The 21108-nt window shown below is 35.3% G+C and overlaps 2 protein-coding genes across 2 annotated transcripts in view; one reads left to right on the top strand and one right to left on the bottom strand.

Moving 5' to 3' along the window:
- LOC137398366 (M protein, serotype 6-like) overlaps positions 1 to 21108 on the top strand; it is a 526470-nt gene that overhangs the window by 299388 nt on the left and 205974 nt on the right. The window lies entirely within an intron of this gene.
- The window catches only part of LOC137398813 (uncharacterized), a 92610-nt gene that overhangs the window by 67875 nt on the left and 3627 nt on the right, over positions 1 to 21108 (bottom strand). The window lies entirely within an intron of this gene.

Raw genomic sequence — 21108 nt, 5'->3', positions numbered from 1 at the left:
GGCTAGCCCTTACATAATTAGACACTAAGGCTATCCATATTATGTGTTTTAAAGGATCTGACAATATAGCTTCTGCAATTTGAAATTGTAATTTGTTTTATTTGATTTTTATAACATTTACGCGTGTCATTGAATAATAATATATATTTTCAGGTATAACTTCTGTTCTAACTAAATAAATTACCATAGCAATGAAATTATCACATCAGTCTTATTTTACTAAATAATGTGTAAATAAAAACTTGGTCTGTCAATAGAGATCATTTGCTAATAACGAACAATGTTTAGTGAGAGTGCCTTCATATATCCTATGTATTGGGTACTTTTGGGTTTCTCTATATGTCGGAAGTAGTATTTGTACACTGTCTGGTTTCTAGTTGTGAATGTCTCACAATTAAAAAGAATTTCTGAAAGATTTTGCATTTACGAAGGTGCAAAAATGCTGCAACTTTTACTATAGTAAAATCCATGTCTGTCTGTATGTCTGAAGTCAGGGTCAGAGGTCAGGGTAAATGATTGCTTCTCACGGGACTTGATCTCATGACATTCAGTTTGTTATATCGACACTAACACCTGCACTAATCAACCTCCTTTTCAGTGTTTCAGATTAATTGTGCACATACATATTCTCTGTGTTTTATGACAGAAAAAGTAAGTGGAGATAATATCGATGAAGTTTGAAATATGATGATTTATATTTCAACCTGATAAACTCCCATGATACACTGGATTTCTCTAGAGTTACAGGTTTGGATGAAACAGGAAAATAATTCAAATATGAAATATATTAGTAATTTGAACTTAAGTCTGAATTTGTGAATGAATGAAGGCATTTTTATGGAGGAAGTTTTATTTACTTGCCTCTCGTCAGATATAAATTATTTTATTATTACATTGACGGGTGGTAGTAAATATTAATTTGAGGCGTTAAGTTAAGAAACCTAATCTCAGATCTTGGTCACTATTTATGACTGGTCGGCTACTATGTATAATAAGTGTGTTAGTTGGGGTTAAACAGTTTTTACTGTATCCATGTACTGGTCATTGCCTAATCTGTATAGTAACTATCATGTTGTTTACTAAACCCAAAAGTTGATATGGAGAGGATAACTCCTAGTTGATGTTTATTCAGTCCTGTGCTAAATTTATGCTATTGGACATTTCTGAAGACATTTAGTAGGTGTTCCCTCACTACTTCCTAAAGACATCTAAAGAACATAAGTAAAAAAGAAAATCGTTTACAAATATTAAAAAGTTATTCTAATTTTATTAGACGGAAAATCAGACAATAATATCTGTAGTGAGGGAATATGGGCTGAATGAATCTACACATACAGTATTAATAACATTATAATTATGCTTTTTATCTTATAAAACCAGGTTGATAAGAATTATTACTGTTAAATCATTAAAAAAGCCTTGAAAAATACATATGGGGTTGAGATTACTTTGCAGACATTCACCTATCATGAGGGTACAGGTTCCCATTAACTGTGATGAATGAGGGAACCCTGTCGGCCTAATCAATATGGAAATCATGATAGATGTCTTTTTAGTTGTACTTATACTGTGTTGGGCAGCCATTATACATCCTATTTAGGTTTTTGTTGACAATACCTCGTAGTAAACACAGCAGTTACAACCTCCTAAGAATAAGAGCTTATATATAAGTAGTATGTTTGTGTCACAATATCTGTAAAGGCTTTGTATAAGTAGGAGAACTGAGCATTAACAAAGTAGCTAGCCAATTATATCCTTGCTTGCAGAAGCTGGGCCAATCACCATTGAGATTTGCCTGAACAGTCACCAGTCAATAGGCTAGGTGATTAAAGCTCTTATACGGTTGTTGGAGATCATTGTGGAGATAAGCTGAGTTTTGTACAGCCTTCTCATACCAGCCACATGGTGAGCAGATGTTTAACAATTGTCACATTGTTCTATTTCATTCAACGTTTCACCCATTAGTTCAATACTAGAAGGATTGTAGATATTTTACTATATTATATTGTGGCTCTCTATGTTTATGCTAGTCTGCGCCTTCTTGAATTCAGTGGAATTATTTTGCAGTAATTGTTAAGGTTAAGTTCTTCCGAGAATAAAGCAAGATTGGGTTTCGTCTCCCACTTCAATGAATCACTCATGTTTATTTGTCCAGGTGTTAGACTAGTTCACAGTGAAACAGACCCAGTAGTTGATATGCAGGATGGCTTGCACCTTTCTAAAAGCCAGGTATTATAGCTTAGAGAGGTTTAAATGCTTCCAAAGGTTTGTCAAGTATTAGAATTTTCTCTTTCAGAAAATGGTATCCACTTGCTGATGTGATAAGTTTTAAGACCTTCAGGGTGACGATATGTTTAACTAAAACAAACTTTTCACCTAAAAGTCTCACAAGATGTCATATGATGACCTACGCTTAGGCCTGTGGACATTGTTGTTGCTCGATATGCCATTTCATTTCATACTATCTCATACCACTACATTTCATGCCAAGCCTTCTCTTACAATGTCATTTCATACCAAGCCTTCTCATACCATACCATGCCATATCTTATCATACAATCCAGTACCATGCTATCTCATACAGTTCCACCTTATTTCATGCTATCTTTTACTGTGCCATCTCTTACCATGCCATCTCATACCATGCCCTCTTACACCTCTCCATTGCGTACCATGCCATCTCTTATCATATCATCTCATACCACTTCATCTTATTCCATCTCATATCATACCATTCCCTCTCATACCACTCTATCTTTTACCATGCCATATCATACCGTTACATCTTACACCATTACATCTTATACCATTACATCTCATACTTTGCCATATCATACCACTCTATTTCATACCACTCTATTTCATACCACTCTGTCTCATACCACTCTATTTCATACCATTATATATCATACCACTCCATTTCATACCACTCCATTTCATACCATGTCATCTCATATCATGCCATCTCATACCATGCCATCTTATACCACTCCATTTCATACCATGCCATCTCATACCGTGTATGATTGCATATAAAGCAAACTTTAAGTTTTCGTCTCTATGTATGTTTTTCAAGGTTCAAATTTAGTATAATGCATGAGAGCTCATGTTCTCCATCTCTATTCATCTTTAGAGGCAGGGATTTTAGCTTGTTTAATTAATCATTTGTCTAATATTGTCTATTAACTATTTAAGCATCATAGAGTGTGTTTATTGATGCCATGACGATAACAATCTGGTTTCCTGTTTTGAAAAACGCTTAGAAATGGAATTGTTGAGCTATAAGATTGTTATTGGCTGCATGCGATTGCCAACAAAGCTGTTTTATGGGAGACAAAACTTGATTGGCCTAACCATTGTGTGGGCTTCGCAATAAAAAGAAAAGTGAAACCCTATTGATAAGCCGGTACATCGGCTCACGGTCTGTACTTATATAACCGTGAAAACCGATACATCGGCTTACCATAGCAAGAAGAGTTAAGAAACTTGGTCTTAGATCAGTATTTGATCTTTGCAGGCTATTAGGCATATGTGTATCACGTGTGTTCAGTGAGGGTTAAACAGTTTTACACTGTATCCATGTACTGGTCATCACCTAATCTGTATAGTAGTTATCATGTTGTTTACCAACTAACAAAGTCAATATGGGGAGGATAACTCCAAGTTGTTGTCTATCCATAGTCCCGTGCTAAATTCATTTTTGACTTTTTGAGGACATTTTAATCACTGTGTTGTGATTCATAGTAGCTGTTGCTCCAATACTTCTCTGTTCTGCTCTATTCGGGACTCAGTACTTCATGAATAAAAATATTTATTCCACAATTAAATTGATTTAAAATAACTAAAATACATAAATCTCTATCATACTCAGACCCATTGAAATCTCTCAATGAGCATCACTATGATAGCAGTTGTCGTGATTCAGTTTCTCCTTGTTACCTTTCTTAAAGTATAAACTGACAAACTGCTTGTCCACCCCTTCATCATGTCTTTTCAAATGATGAAGGGAACTCGTTACTATCATAGACTCAACGGTTTCCACGGCTAGTAGACCAACATGTTGGTCTAGACTGCTTTTTGCCAATGCATTTTACACACAAGTTATGTGTTTCACAGATGTACATAGCCGTGGCTTGATATGAACATCGGTGATGTTTGAAATCTTAAACTGTGATAAACAACTTTAAAATAACCTTCCTAACTAACATATTTACTAGAACTATTCAAGTGGTAAATATAATGATAAGATGAAGCAAAAGTCCTTGAAATAAAAACATCTAGATATATACTTAATGTCAGTATTTACATTTCAGATTGATTAAAATCCTAATAATTCATATTTTGTCAAATTTTACCACTAGATTGAAATTAGCTTTATTTGTGCAGGTAGAAAGCCTGAGTTTCTTGGCTGTTATATACCTCGGGCAGTGGTCAGCCCAACCACAAGAAACACAGCTCCTTCTGAATTACAATGGCAAATATACCGTTACATATCATACCATTACATCTCATACCATTACATCTCATACCATTAAATCTCATACCATTAAATCTCATACCATTACATTCCATACTATTACATCTCATACCATTACATCTCATATCATTACATCTCATACCATTACATATCATACCATTACATATCATACCATTACATATCATACCATTACATATCATACCATTACATATCATACCATTACATATCATACCATTACATCTCATACCATTACATCTCATACCATTACATCTCATACCATTACATCTCATACCATTACATCTCATACCATTACATATCATACCATTACATATCATACCATTACATTTCATACCTTGCCATATCATACCTTGCCATATTATACCACTCTATTTCATACCACTCTGTTTCATACCATTCTATTTTCTACCACTCTATTTTCTACCACTCTATTTTCTACCACTCTATTTCATACCACTCTATTTCATACCACTCTATTTCATACCACTATATTTCATACCACTCTATTTCATACAACTTTATTTCATACCACTCTATTTCATACCACTTTATTTCATACCACTCTATTTCTTACCACTCTATTTCTTACCACTATATTTCATACCTGCCATCTCCTACCATGCTATCTCATACCATACCATCTCATACTACTCCATTTCATACTACTCCATTTCATACTACTCCATTTCATACTACTCCATTTCATACCATGCCATCTCATACCATGCCATCTCATACCATGCCATCTCATACCATGCCATCTCATACCACTATTTCATAACATGCCATCTCACACCTTGTATGATTACATATAAAAACAGCAAACTTTAAATGTTCGTTTCTATGTATGTCTTTCAAGGTTCAAATTTCGTAGTACATGAGAGCTCAGGTTCTCCATCTCTATTCATCTTCAGAGACAGGGATTTTAGCTTGTTTAATTAATCACTTGTCTAATATTGTCTATCAACTGTTTTAGCATCATAGAGTGTGTTTCTTGATGCCATGATGATAACGACCTGGTTTTCCTCTTTTGAAAAATACTTAGAAATGGAATTATTGAGCCAAAAGATGGTTATTGGCTGCATGTGATTGCCAACAAAGCTGTACCATGGGAGACAAAATTTGATTGGCCAAGCTAATGTGTGGGCTTAGCAATGAAAAGAAAAGTGAAACCCTATTGATAAGGCGGTACATCGGCTCATGGTCTGTACTTATATAACCGTGAAAACCGATACATTTGTTTACCATACCAAAAGAGTTAAGAAACTTGGTCTTAGATCAGTATTTGATCTTTGCAGGCTATCAGGCATATGTGTATCACGTTTGTTAGGTGAGGGTTAAACAGTTTTCACTGTATCCATGTACTGGTCATCACCTAATCTGTATAGTAATTATTGTGTTGTTTACTAACCACCAAAGGCAGTATGGAGAAGATAACTCCTAGTTGTTGTCTATCCGTAGCCCGGTACTAAATTCATGTTTGACTTTTTGAGGACAGTTTTAATCACTGTGTTGTGATTCATAGTAGCTGTTGCTCCAATACTTCTCTGTTCTGCTCTATTGGGTACTCGATACTTCATGAATAAAAATATTTATTCCAAAATTAAATTGATTTAAAATAGCTAAAAGTAAATAAATATATCTCATACTCTGACCCAGTGAAATCTCTCAATGAGCATCACTATGATAGCAGTGGTCACGGTTCAGTTTCTCCTGTTACCTTTCGTAAAGTGTAAACCTGCAAACTGCTTGTGCACCCCTTCATAAATTCTTTTGAAATGATGAATGGAAACAGTTGCCATCATAGATGCAACGGTTTCCGCGGCTAGTATACCTACATGTTTGTTGAGACCGCCTTTTGCCAATGCATTTTACACACAAAGTATGTGTTTCACAGACGTACATAGCCATGGCTCAATATAAACATCGGTAATGTTTGAAATCTTAAACTGTGATAAAAAGAACTTTGAAATAACCTTCAAAACTAATATATTTACTAGAACTATTCAAGTGGTAAATATCCTGATGAGGTGAAGCGAAGGTCCTTCAAATAAAAACATCTAGATACATACATCTATACTTAATGTCAGTATTTACAGTTCGGATTAATAAAAATCATAATAATTCATATTTTGTGGAGTTTTACCCCTAGTTTGAAATGAGTTTGTTTTTGCAGGTTGAAAGCCTGAGTTTCTTGGCTGTTATATACCTCGGGCAGTTGTCAGCCCAACCACAAGAAACACAGCTCCTACTGAAGTACACTGGTAATCACACTCTTTTAGACTTCCCCTACAGCTCATCAGTGAGTATAGAAATTAATTCTAGTCACTGAGTGAAGTGTCAACTTGTTTGGTCATGTATCTGCTCTGTCATGCCACATACTAACCCAGTCATGTCCTGGTTTGGTCATGTTATGTCCTTGTTTGGGCATGTATTTGCTCTGTCATGCCACATACTAACCCTGTCATGCCCTTGTTTGGTCATGTTATGTTCTTGTTTGGGTATTTCCTGCACTTTGCACTTGTCATGCCATGTACTTGCTCTGCTTTGGAACGCCTGGTTCCCATATACGTAGTAAAGCACCGGCGACAGCGCCGCAGGCTATTAGCGGTAAAATGGGAACATTTGGTTAGTGCCACCTGCTTAACTGGTCATGTAACTACAGCTGGGATACATGCATTCAGGTTACTATCTGCAAATACCTGCTTCGTCTGCCATGATTCCTAGACATACACAACAGGCAATGCATATGCTCCCTCCTTCACCACTCAGCCAATCAGGTATGCTGTTACTGATAGTACTTGATAAAAGTTCCAAGCTGCGAAGCTTAGCGCTAGTCAAGCTAGTAACGGATTAGCCTGGGCATGGCTCTCGTGGGGGATTGGGAGAGGGAGTCTGGGACACCTAGCAACACGCGGGGAAGACAACTCCAAAAGTCGACTTTTGCAGTCACTAATATCACAATCGTTATTTCCAAAAGAGTATCATGTGACGGTCTTATTTATGATCTACGCGAGTATTATGTATTATTTTTAATCTGAATTGTCCTCAAACAAACGCTGGTTAGTAAGTATGAAATGATGGTTGCATAATAAATCAATCACATGAGTTGTATTATTTCATATATTCAATTAATTATGTTTTGATTTAAGGATAATGAAAAATTAAATCAATTAAATAAAAATTGCACAACTAATACAGCTAAATAGATATTCATGGGAAACAATTTTGCAACTGCAATGCGTTTTACATACGGGCATCAGTAAGTATCAATACACAGTTGGGATTCTTTTCTAATAGTCGGTTAGCCTACATAATCCATATTATATATAAATTTAAAACTGCATCGTGTCTAGCTATAGCTATTGAAATCTGAGAATGACAGATCTGCTTGGTGTGGGATTTGATCTCAGAACCTCCCATTCACCCATTCATCGCATCTGGCTTAGCTTAACCAATTAAGCTAAGTGATAGTCTAACCGATTAAGCTAAGCCAGATGTAATGAATTCATTATTTTATTGGTTAAAATAAGCCTTGCACTCTGTGTTATGCAATGTCACTAAAGCTTGCTTTCATGGCTTTAAGTAGGATGTTTAACAATACGGATAGTAGCTTACTCAAATTAGTCATTGGCAATGTGCCAGGCTAATGGCAGTGGTAGGCAACTACATTACCTGTCGCTGTTTATAAGCTGTTTTTAATACCGATGCCATGCCCAGTATTTGGCTAGTTTTTCATAAATTTCTAAAAAGATTTTTTTGTATATTTTTCATAATTGCAGCACCTAATTTACATTTTTAATTCAACACCTACATGTAATCTACATTTTTAATAAAGTATGTCGTCTTAGTACCCGGGTATACTAACATGGCAGATGTCTGTTAGAAGTCAGTACTTGCAATTCTGTCTCTGGCTACATATTTGTTCTGATGGTAATAAGTTCTCATCAGGTAAATAAGTATACAGACTCAGTACCACTAACACATCTTCAATCTCAACATACAGAGGTTACCCACACCTTCTAAGAGACTCTGAGGCTATTTCGACATTTTTTGAGTTGCTGAGTCAATTATACCAGACTAACATTTTTGCTCACCTTATAACATTGTATTGATAAAAGCTGGAGTTATCTACTTTTGATAAGATAACTTCCATTTTTCATCTTTCACATGCAGTCATTGGTTGTTGGAATGTTTTAGCAAAGTCTGCTGTTTTTAACAAGGTCATTAAGAGGCATTTGTTATTTGATTTTAACAGGAGGCCTTAACAGTGCTCTGTTTGACTTGAATACCAGCAACTCCATGTTATGACTATTCATTGGCTCACAGTCTACAGTCATCCTGACTTATTTGAACTCCTCTGCTTTTTTTCTTGTAAGTTTCAACTTTCTTTTCTACCTCCTCGTCAGACCTACTATGTTCATCCTAGTATCACTCTCCTTTTCAGACAGAGGTGTGACTTTTACGCTTTCTCTTTGTTGTTCCTCTCACTTGCTTTCTTACAATATCAGCCTTTCTCTCTCTCATGTCTATGAATAACCATGAGTAATGTTCCTCCCTTCCCAGGTTACAGACTGATATAGAACTGACCATCACCTCTAAGTAATGTTTATATACATGTAGTAGGAGTTGTGCATTCTATTTAAAAAGGTAAGACAACTTTTTCTCTTGTAGTCTACTTTCTCTTCATTCAATCTCTACGATATGAATGGTAAATAGGTATACTACAATTCAAAGTGTAAGCTATACTCATAGAAGATAGACATTTAACAAGGGATCTAATCAGATAGTAACTAGTTCATTCCTCTGTTTTAGACTAGTAGTAATTTATATATAACAAATATATTTAGTTACTGCTGTTCCTAGCTCTGTGAATTCTCTATGTAGGGTGACTGGATGCCATGGTTATGTTTATGTTCCATATACTAACATCCTGTTCATAAGAAGGTCCCGACAACTCTAACCCAAGGTCATGACCCCAGCCATAGCATATCTTGACTTATAATCTTTGTCAGGTACTTGAAATGTTTGAGCTGGATGCTTCCACCAGCCAATTCTAACAAGCATATATCTACTCTTGGCTTTTGCATTTCCCACTTGCTCGTATTGTTCATAGTTTGTTTTCTAATTTTCCTATTAAAAGGTGCTGCACCTTGTTGTGAGTTCTTAACTGAAGAGTATTCTCATAATGTCTGTTAAGGTTTATATAATATGAAATTACAAACATTTTTAAAATATAAACTCCATATGTTGTGGTCGTACATGTATTTCCTTAATCAACTGAAACATATTCAAGTAAGTTCACACTGCATGACTAGATAGACACGAGGAAAGGTTATTTTTCAGAGAGCAGCTTTTTGCGTATTTTCTAGAAAGAGTCCAACTTTTCTAAACTGTTGATTCAGCTGACCTTATCTTGTAAGGAAAAAATATTTTAAAGCAAATGATATATTCCAAAACTATTGATCCATGACCTGGTGATCATCTGACTCACTGACCCTCTGATCACCTGAACACTGACATGGCTGGCATGGCCAATAATTAGAAATAGTGCACCCTTGGTGGGAGCCAATTGGGGTGCACTTAACATATTCAGGAATACACTTGCCCTTTTCTTTTAAATTTGTGCTAATATTAATCAGTCTTTTACAGTACTAATCTGTGCCGGCAACCATCTTTCTTATCATAATAACAGTTACTGCTAGTTAACCTTTTGACTCCCGTTCCCGTAATCTGACGGGCTGAGAGCGCAGTCTCAGCGTACCAAACCCGTAATTGCCCGTCAGATCCGAGTCTTCGATACGTATTTTTTAAATTCATTTATTTATTTTAAAAACGGCACTAAAATTTTTAATTAATATTTTTAGGAGTTTTAAAAGATATCACACTACTATTTTGAGGCAATAATGAGTCCATTATACGCATGTGCAAAAAGAACACGTTGCTGAAAGTTGATCGTTCTTTTTGGAAAGCTTATCATCATGAACGGACGCGATATTTCAAGCGCTGCTAAAAAGATTCGTTTACAGGAAGATATCGACTGGTATGAAAGTGAAGCAGAGGATTTCAGTGCAGAAGAATATGAAGAAGAAGATGAAAGTGAAAAAGAAATTCGACAGAGTGATTCGGAGTACGAAAGTGAGAGTGAAACGGCCGGCGTTGAAGGAGGGAGTCATGACGGATTTCAGAGAGGAGCCGATTTAAAACCCAAAGAATTTCATTTTGATGACAGCTTGGCAGGTGTAAGAAGCCGAATTCCTGGTCAGATAAGTATTTTTGGCTATTTAAAGCTGTTTATTACATCTGCCATCATGAATATTATAGTTAATGAAACAAATAGATATGGCCTTCAAAAACATGGCGATGCCTGGCAGCTTGTCGATGAAAAAGATATTTGGCGAATTTTTGGTTTAATTTTGCTAATGGGTATTGTTAAAAAGCCTACTCTGTCGTCTTACTGGTCTACTGATCCTTTGTTATCTACGCCAGTGTTTAGTAAAATGATTTCAAGAAACAGGTTTCTAATGGTTTTAGGCAGTTTGCATTTCACTGACAATTCGGAAAACCCTGCTGGCAATAAATTGTTCAAATTAGGAAGTGTTTTTGCCATGATATGTGACCGGTTATCTTCTGTTTTGCTGCCTGGTAAATTTATATCTATAGATGAAAGCTTGCTGGCTTGGAAAGGGCGACTCAGCTTCAGACAGTATATTCCATCTAAAAGATCTAGATTTGGAATAAAGCTGTTTGCTCTCTGCGATGCTGTCTCTGGCTATGTGCACAAGCTGTCTGTGTACATTGGTGATGAGCAGGAGCAAGCCGAAGGAACTGGTAGAGGAGTCACTCACAACATAGTCATGAAATTAATGAGTGGTTTACTAAATTTAGGTCATTGTTTATTTATGGATAATTTTTATAATTCGCCAGAGTTAGCAGCTGAACTTGTAAAAAATAATACTCATGTTTGTGGAACTTTGCGTCCAAACAGAAAAGGTGTCCCCAAAGATTTGAAAATGTATAATGGAAAATTAATTTAAAAAGGTCAGACAACAAGCTTTTCTAATGGGGAAAGTATGGTTGGCTGTTGGAGAGATAAAAAATATATTTCTGTAATTTCAACTATGCATAAAAACATGGATGTCGCAGATACAGGCAAAGTAAATTATAAAGGGGATAAAGTTTGCAAACCAGCTGTTGTTTTGGATTACAACAAATACATGGGGGCAGTTGACAAATCGGATCAAAATTTGCATTATTATAATGCTGCGCGTAAAACCATGAAATGGTATAAAAAACTATTTTTTCATTTATTAGATATTTGTGTATACAATGCGGCCATAGTTTATAGAATTCATAGCAGCTGTAAAATAACTGACTTGCAGTTTCGACAGAAATTAATTCATCAGATATTTGAATATACCGGTTCTTGCCGCAAAAACAGTACTCCCCGCGCTTCAACTTCTTCTACTCATCGAATAGTGACAAATAGTCCAGGGAAAGGTAGACCGGCAAAATACAGAATTTGTAGGCACTGCAAAAAGCGCGGTGATGACAACAAACCTAAGCGAAGCGAAACTAAATTTAAATGTCTAGCATGCGGAGTACCTTTGTGCGAGTCGTGTTTTGATGCTTACCATGCTAAATAAATTCATTTTAAAATTTATTTAGCGTGTGCAAATTCTTCATTGCTTTGTATCACTTGCTTTTGTACATACACTTGCTAAAATGTCATTGTCTATGTATTGTATTTGTTGTACATTTACAGGTTGTACTTGTTGTGCATTTACAGGTTTTATTTGTTACAGACTGCCCTTTTTAGGGCACCCATATAATCAAAGAGTTCAGTTCACATGCTTTCTAGCAGTCCATAATTTGCTGTTTGTGCTCGTAATAAATGTTGCCTTCTGTCTTGTGCTGCTTCACCAAATGTGCCAATGCAGGCTCACAACTCAATTCATTTTATGCACAATAAATTTTGCTGCAGCACACATGAATTTGTGCAATGTGATATGCAAAATGAATAAATATAGTTTTGAGAAATGCATAAGATCATAACTAAAATCAGCAAAAAATCATAACTATCAATATATAGATCTCAAGTTGTAAAGCTTTGCAAGCTGTCTGGAGGAAGAAATCAGTCTAGAAAATAATCTCAGCTTTCAAATGCATATTCAGTTGCAGCTAAATGCCAATTTGCATGAAAGTTATAGCATTGATGGCACAGCCTGTCAGGTCTTGTCAGCCCTCTCGTGCTCTGCTTACAGACATGGCGTCATGAGCATTTCTAAGAGCTGCACGCGCAATGCATGTGAGCGCATAACTCTGCTTTTGATGCACTTGGACAACCAATTTTTTTTGCTGCGTGTAGCAAACATATTTGCCACCGTGCAGATGCTTAACATAAACTATTTTCTTAGAGCTATTGCTTGTAAAGAAATATTTATTATCGATATTTTACGGTAAAAAGCTGACATCTTCGTCGAATCAGGACACTGACCAAAACTTTTACAGCTAAATTGCAGGAAATAAACGGCAGTCTCTTGAGAAATTTCTAAGCTTTCTAATGCATATTTATTTGTGGCTGTATGCCAGTTAGCATGAAAGTTATAACTAATTTTAGGCGGCCATGTCAAGGCTCCATTTTTCGCTTGTCATTAGGGCCACGCGCTGAGCATTTTGAGCGGCGCTCCCGCATTGCATCAAAGATCATAACTCCACTTTCATTGCTCTTGGGCGACCAATTTCTTTTGCAAATTGTTGTGGACATATGAATCCATAGAACTACTGTTTGTACAAAATTTTAAATTGCTTCTATCATTTAGAAAACACAATTGAAAATGACGTACGAAAATAAAATATTGAGAGCTTCAACAAGTTGAGACTTCTGCAGGATAGCAATTGCAAGCTATTTACATAAAAAATATATCAGTTTGTAGAGAAATTTCTCAGCATTCCTATGCATGTTAATTTATGTATCTACCTCAAGTTTACTGGACGTATATTAAGTTTTTACGCAGTCGAGTCGAAGGCTCAGATCGCCGTAGTAAATGCTCTGGTACGCTGGGGAATTCCCAGCCGTAAGCGCCCGGTCGCTAAAGGGTTAATACTTGTAAATTTACTATGTTTCTTAGATGTCTTGATTAGATATGCTTTGAGTCAGTTTTAAGGTGGAGAAATCATCAACTTCCTCTCTTTTCTTTTTAACTCTCTCATTAGGTTCTTATTTGTTTCTCTATTATCCCTTTTTATAATATTCATTCCATTGTTCATCATATTCATTACTTAATCTCTCCGTGTCACTAATCTCTATCTTCATGTCATCATCCAATCACCTTCTTAGCCTTTCTAAAGGCTAATAAATGTTGCGGGTTCTAATCTACATGGCATATGCTAGGAACCATAGAGCTGTCAGCTAAAATTCTTCTCTCCGCTTGAATTACTGTAAACTCTGGTGATTAAACAAGGAGTGCTAACAGAAGTACATATTAACGTTATGTCATAATGCTAGTTCTTACATTTTCCTCTAACCATGCAGTTTGGATTAACTTAGCTTAGTTATAATTTATAGGCCTATTATAAAAGTGTTGTTTGCTGGAGTGATTTTATTATTCAAATTTATCAAGTCAGATCTATTTTTGGTGATATCTTTCAAAAAATATTTATCTCTTTAAGGGGGCATTGAACTTATTTAGGGACATGGAAATTTAGGTGAGTTTCGTTCCGTAATTTGATTTATTATACTCTAAAGGCAAACCACAGACTGTTACAATAAAACAAAACTGGGCATTTTATATACACTCATTGGATGATAATAGGCTCTTGCTGTAACAGCAACAGCAAAAGTTGTAGGTAGATTTCTTATGGCCTTCTGTAGCAGTCGGGCAAACGTGAGTCTTATGAAATATTGGAATAATGTTTAGCGGAAAAGTTAGCAGTTTTGGTTGGGAGTGTCTTTAACATTATGTTTCATTGTGTTTTGCTCATGATATTTAGTAATGACCATATCATGTGTACGGGTGGACTCTCTGCCCTTCCCTCATTTCACTCTGAATTAATCAGTCAAAGATCTTTGCTATAATGCTAGCCCTGTCTGATTCTCAGAAACCAAGCTAACAGCATCAGGATAAAGGATTGCACTGTATGGGTATCGAACCTAGATATGCAGATTACTCATTATGATTATCTCTCACAGTGCACGGGACTATCATCATACTAGTATGGATAAAGTGTGGTCTACTAATGTATTATTTCAAGCATATTTGTAATATAATATTTGTCCATACCAAAACACTCAGACGCATTATCTTAGCTGTGATTAGTGTAGATGTACTGCTTCACATAGCCAACTATGACTAAACCAAGTACTTTAATCTCCTAGGCTTTACTTCTTTTTTTCAAAAGGTTGTGGCAAACATTGATTGACAGCAATGATTAACTATTACGTAATATCCCAAACATTGACAAACTATCTGTATTTTCATGTTATGACAACTCCTTATAGTGAACCTTAAACATTAGAATATAAAATGTTTAGATATTAGTATAATCATTATTAATCTTTATATAGTACTGTTATTATTATTATTACTAGTATACTAGGAGTACCGTGCGCCATGAGAGATCATCATATGTAATAGTTATTAGCATAATTATTCTTAGATATGGAAGTGGTGCTGATACTAGGGCTTGGCTGAGAGTTTGAATATCTAATATTGACTCCTGTATGATATAATCTTTATTCCTAACACTTTTAGCATGGCTTCAGACAGACATACACAACTCTTATTATAGTAAAAACTGCTAACTAATAACCTGACAGTCTGGTGTGTTGTGAGAGACTGTCATGTGTAATAGCTAGACATGAACATATAATTATTCTGTAATGTCAGTAGACAGTTGATTGATGCAGCTGTTAGAGAGCAGATCTGCAATGCTGAAAGTAGTGAGTTTGAATCATGTACAATGCAGTTTTTTTTTGTAATAGTAAGACGTCTAAAATTTTATCAAAAGCAGTTTTTTTTAATAAAACAAGAGTTTTGTTCTCAATGAGAATAGATATCGCTATATTATATGCTTATATTTATATTTTTATAGCCCAATATGGAGATTCGGTGAAACAGCGGAATGCAACATCAATTGTAATGATAAGGCAAGTGGTCTCTCTTTATCTACAAATAAATTAACATAACCTTTACCTTTAGAGTTGGTAGGATAACTCTCAATGGGTCTCTATAAACACCATGGCAAGGGGTGAACAAGTGTTTATTATAAGTGTTATATATTAACTCCGCCCCTTTTTCATTAACTGTGATATTATATTATATTGATATGAACATCATGGTAAGGGGTGAATAAGTGTATGTTGTAAGTCTGTCTATATTTGCCTTTATACAACATTGCAAGGTCTGAGTAACTGTAATCACTAGGCACCCTAATACTTGTCTGAAGGTAGCATCAGAAGCATCATTGTTTTTGTACTTGAAAATACATATTCTAAAACCTTTTAATTCCTTTCTTTGGTAAATATTAAAATTGTTAAACAAAAGCTTGTATCCGTTAATGTAGACGATACTGAAAGGTGGTTATTTATACTTTAAAATATTTTTAAACTCGAACATGTAACTTTGCTATATTAATATATAGGTATATTGATATATTGGTAAATTTATATATCAGTATATTGGCATATTGATATATATATATATAGGTATATTGATTATTGGTAAATTTATATATTAGTATATTGGCATATTGATATATAGGTATAGTTCATGACCTAAATGAGACCAGTATATAATGTTTATGTGTAATGTGTATAATGTTTATTCCTCTGCTGAATGGATTGCTGAGTACCTCCCAGAAGTCTAACCAATGTTTAAGAAGTTGTTTCCCCTTTGTATTGCCTCTAGTCTCTATCTTGTTCCAGTTCTCTCTATACTGTTATGTAGAGATATTTATCAGCTTGCTTAATGTCTCTTTTGATATCTCACGATGTAGGCGTCCATTCTGTTTCTATGGATAGCTTAACTTCTGGTATATAGCCTGTGGAACTAGGTAGATCATTATTGGAATACTGTTACCAGAATATCTCAATGATATGTATAAATATACCTGCTCATGGCAGAGTACCATTGTGCTTTACTACACGTGGTTACATTCCTACTCTGGTATTTCAATATACTACCAGTTAGACTAGTGACCCAGTGTAGTTCAAGCTGTACACATCAACTATATAAAGTGTTAATAGCAATTATTAGTTTGTTAGTTGGTTGCTAGGCAATGACCGCGATCGGTTTTCGTCGATTTTAATCTTCAAATATCTTGACAATGAGATTGCCTAAAACAACAAACAATATTTCAACAGCTGAAAAAAATCAATATGTTCCATTGAAATCAACAAAAATTTGACACAATCACATCTTTAAAGAATAAGTTCTGAGGTTATGGTACAACAAAATTTTTTAGCTAATCAGTCAGATGATTGAGGCAGCCTGTGACACTGCAAGCTTGTGGCAGCCATTGACACCGCCTTTTAAACTGTTGAAATTTTTACAGACATTCATCTTTTTGAAACAATGAAATATGTACTTTTCGTGTTTTCAATAGTATGCTACACATTTCATTTTGGAAGACTTGTCCTCTCTTAAACTGAGATAAATCATAGATTTATCTCATAATTATATGAAATCTTGTAACCTTGCAGCAGCATGTGACCTGGTATGTTTGACAAGCACATTAGTTAGGTTACTTACTGACAGTAGATTTTTTCTCGTCCTAGTCTCAACAGGCATATTCTACACCTGAGTCACCTCCATGTCTTGACACGAGGTTATTAGGTGTCCTTGGTATGATGGAAAATACCTAATTTCCACTATGTCTGGTCAAAAGGGAGATGTTTGACCTAGTTGTAACCAGTTCAAATCAATATTAGCCAATCATTGCTGTTCATGTTAGATCCTTCGGTTTGTGCTTTCAAGTCACTGTTATTTATAAATAACAACATTTCAATCAGGCAGCTCGCAGGTATATTTTCATCCCACATTTCTACACTACTTTTATGACAACAATGCATGAATGTTTTCATTGAGGAGAGTTATCCTTCTCGTATGCTACGGTGCATTCATGAGTTGCTATTGTGGTAGATCATGCAATGAAAACAAAAGTTATTACTAAGATTGCCAACTAAGCCAGGTGTCACTTAGAGTTGGTCTGTTTCTCACAATAAATAAGCTGTAGGTAAAACATTGAGTTCTGAGGGTCTTATAAATCTTTCCCCATGAGAAAGTTTTTAAATTCTTGATTTTTTTGCTGAGCACGGTTCTTATTATAGTAAATATTACTAAGCAATGCCAAAAGAGAGTAGATCATTAAAGTTGTGTAACTCTTATGTTGTAGTCTTGAAACTGTCAAAGAAAATAATACATATACAATAATTAGTATGTTTCATAAATGATCAATTCTTACAGGAGTCAAATTCATGACAGTTCCCCTAGTAGATGCATGACACTCCATGATTTGTACTAGTTAACCAGTTACCAGTTTACTGCCAGGCTAGCCAGTATTGCAGCTGTATCATATATTGTGAATCCATCAAATGATTTGTTGAAGAAGAACTTTCCCAAATGTTTTATCACACAAGTGTTTTTATACTATTTGCTATTGTTTCGGAATTTTGAGATGATTTAACTGTCAGGATGCGTCTAAATTAAAAATGCTAAATCTTGATTGCGGTTAAAACGCTTGGAAAAAAATACGCACTAAACGACACGGCTGCTGGTCTCATTATTTATATTGGCTAGTACAATCAAGGTGCTGTGTTAAACTGTCTTCACACCAGCAAGTTTGTAAACGTGTGTTCATGGCCGATTTGTAAACAATTTTATGGGAGTTATCAGCCCGATTTTTTGTTCACCTCAGAATGAGTTTGAACATAGAGTGCACGATTTTGTCATTTTTATTTGCCGGGTCAGTCAACTTAAACTGATATATTTTTAGTACGTCAAGACTTACATTTTGTTGAGTATTTCTTACAAAAGTTGTCATGGACACCTGTAGCAAGTTTACCAACTATTCTACACTGTCCACCTCATCACTAATAATGGGAGGACAATCTGATAATGGGCCAATCATGGGAGGACGATATTTCACCAACAGCATCTGATTCAATTATTATAGCAACATGAGAAAAGCAGTCACTTTAATAATTAAACACAGTAATAATTATATTGATAGAACCCTTCAGTAGTTCTATCAACATAATTATTACTCATGATTGTAGCTTATGATAGAAAGACTAAGCAAATGTGAAATCTTATAGCTGTTATCAAATATGACAGTCTTTATGACATCACATCCTGTCATGTTTGCCTACACAAGTTTATACATCCTCTCAAGACTACCTACTACATGTATCATACTCTATTATATGATGACTGGCTCTCGGGTGTGAGAGGACTAGTCATGGAGTTTACAAAGATTCAACTTTCTTTCATGATGAGAATGAACAATGTTTGCTTGTCTGTTTGTTGGTTGCTAGGCACTGAGTAGATGGATACTCGCCTCACACAAAGTAGTGTTTGTTCTAAACTAAGTTCACACAATAGCAGGAATATTTTATTACATTGGTCTGAGATGTTAATCACATTCCTTTGTCCTTCTCGCATAATGGATAGAGTCAGACCTATAAATAGCTTACTGTGAGCATTCAATGGATTGCTAGTAAAATAACATGGGGCTGTCTAGATTATAATAATACCTTGTATGGTGTTTTTGAGTGCAACAGCTGAAAGGACAATATGCACAGTGCAGTTATGTTTGTTCTTTCTCTTATGTTCATATAAAGACCTGGTTTGCCCAGTTCACAGAATAACTAGTGTTAGACATTTGCTAGCACTCTCTGTAGGGTTCATAATTTAACTATAATCTACCCTCTCAATAACTGTCCTCTGGTAATGTAGCACTCCTGGAAGATATGAATGTACAGTATAGTATATAGTATACTATATAGTGTACAGGTATGAATGTACAGAATGGCTATGAATTATTTACTTCCTTGAGAATATGTTGGTGTATAAAAAAGTAATATAGCAGCCCTATAAGATATGATTGTACAGCATGGCTATAAACCATTTACTTATAGGAGGATACTATGTTGTATAAAAAACAAATGCCTTGAGAAAAGCATTTGATAATAACATAAGCACATAATAACTAGTGTTAGACATTTGCAAGCACTCTCTGTAGGGTTCATAACTTAACCATAATCCCCATACCAGTCCTCCGGTAATATAGCACCCATACAAGATATGGCTGTGCAGAATGGCTATAAACCATTTACTTATAGGAGGATACTATGGTGTTTAAAAAGCAAATCCTGTAAAATATGTTCCAGGCTCTACAGTTGAGATACAATAAAAAACTTTTGTCAGTCAGTGACACAATTGAGACAGCTTTGGTGACATTTTCATTGACATTAAGTTCATCTTTACAAATTGAGTTCATTCTGAAGACTTGTCTCCTCTCAACCGGAGAGTATTATTATCAAAGAATCTCATAGCTTTATAAAATATTGTGCCCCTACAGCACTGTGTGACCTGGTAACATTCAACTAGCACATTATTGGAAATAAGTAGTTGTCTTCTCAATCCTAGTCACCTGCTTGTCTATACACTAATTCAATAGTTAATGCTAAGACTATTTGTCAGATTAGATATGAATACCAAGGCTATCTGTCACAGATCAGACATGAATACTAAGGTTTACTGTTATCAGTCGACAATCAGACCAACAGTAGCAGATCTCCTGACAGCAGCAGAAAAGTGTGCTATATGTTGGTGCATTTTGGAAATTTTATCTTAGTATTAAAAGGGTACTTTTTGCACAGAGTTTTTACATCAAAGCCCAACACGTGGCTTGACAAGAGATCATTTGGTGCAACTTGTTTCTTCAATAATGCCCACTATCTTTGGCTACTAGAGATGAATTTTACTGCAATTTAGTTGGTCTACCTTGACATTATACAATCATTGCTGTTCCTGTTAGCCACTTTCTTATCAATGCTAAGGAACTGTTTATATTTAATATGAGAAAGGTGGCCAGCTGCAGCAGCGAGATCAGCTCTAAAGCATTGAAGAGTCCACATTGAGTAGGAATAGCATCTGTAAATCTATGCCAGTCTACAAGATTTGGAATTTTGCCAAGCTATGCTGGTGGCATTTTATAGCATGAGTGCAGTTCAATGATGGACAGATGTGTTCGTAAGAATCACTGCTAGATGAGTAGAGAGGAGAAAATGTATCAAGTATAAATATGAAATTGTATTTAATTATAAATCTTAAACAAGAATTGCGTGTGATTTCAATTGAACAAAGAGAAAGGTATCAGCTCAGAGGCTCATGAAGCTGGTCTCCTGACTCATCTGTATCAGTAGGAATACGCAGATAAATATCTAGTCTGTTAAGTCTCTCCATCATGGCAGCCATATCTAAATAAACAGATATTTATCAGTGTTTATTATAAGCAATAATATAATGTTTCTCTTTTTAGGAGAATTGCACCATCTCACAATCACCTTGTGTAAACCAACCTTTAGACTAAGGGAAGGTTCACAAGAG

The sequence above is a fragment of the Watersipora subatra genome, chromosome 6 (genome assembly GCF_963576615.1).
Source record: "Watersipora subatra chromosome 6, tzWatSuba1.1, whole genome shotgun sequence".
Taxonomy (NCBI): domain Eukaryota; kingdom Metazoa; phylum Bryozoa; class Gymnolaemata; order Cheilostomatida; family Watersiporidae; genus Watersipora; species Watersipora subatra.
This window is presented reverse-complemented; position numbering and strand designations above follow the sequence as displayed.